This window comes from Hylobates moloch, unplaced genomic scaffold, assembly GCF_009828535.3.
Source record: "Hylobates moloch isolate HMO894 unplaced genomic scaffold, HMol_V3 SCAFFOLD_13, whole genome shotgun sequence".
Taxonomy (NCBI): Eukaryota; Metazoa; Chordata; class Mammalia; order Primates; family Hylobatidae; genus Hylobates; species Hylobates moloch.
In genome coordinates this window covers 38,119,582-38,120,293 of record NW_026652288.1, presented here as the reverse complement: position 1 = coordinate 38,120,293, position 712 = coordinate 38,119,582, and positions in this window count along the sequence as shown.

Genomic DNA, 712 nt, shown 5'->3' with positions numbered 1-712 from the left:
GAGAGAGGACACAGCCAGAAGGTGGCCATCTGCAAGCCAAGGAGAGGCATTAAGAGAAACCAAGCCCGCCAGGCTGGGCACCGTGGCTCATGGCTGAGGTAGCAGGATCATTTGAGCCCAGGAATTTGAGATCAGCCCGGGCAACAAAGAGAGATTCCATCTCTCCAAAAAAATTTTAAAAATTAGACGGGCTTGGTGGTGCATACCTTGTAGTCCCGGCTACTCTGGGAGGCTGAGGCAGGAGGATGGCTTGAGCCCAGGGAGCCCCAGAGGTTGAGGCTGCAGTGAGCTACTGTCGCACGAGTGCACTCCAGCGTGGGTGATAGAGCATGACACTCAAAAGAAACAAAAACCAAAAACACATCAACCTGCCAACACTTTTTTTTTTTTTTTTTTTGACAGAGTCTCGTGTCCTTCAGGCTGAGGCTGGAATACAGTGGCGTGATCTTGGCTCACTGCAACTTCTGCCTCCCAGGTTCAAGTGATTCTCGTGCTTCAGCCTCCCAAGTAGCTGGGATTACAGCATGAGCCACCATGCCCATCTCATTTTTTTGTGTGTTTTTAGTAGAGTCGGGGATTCACCATGTTGGCCAGGCTGGTCTCAAACTCCTGACCTCAAGTGATCGCCCACCTCAGCCTCGCAAGGTGTTGGGATTACAGGCGTGAGCCACAGCGCCCGGCCATGCCAACACCTTGATCTTGGACTTCCAGC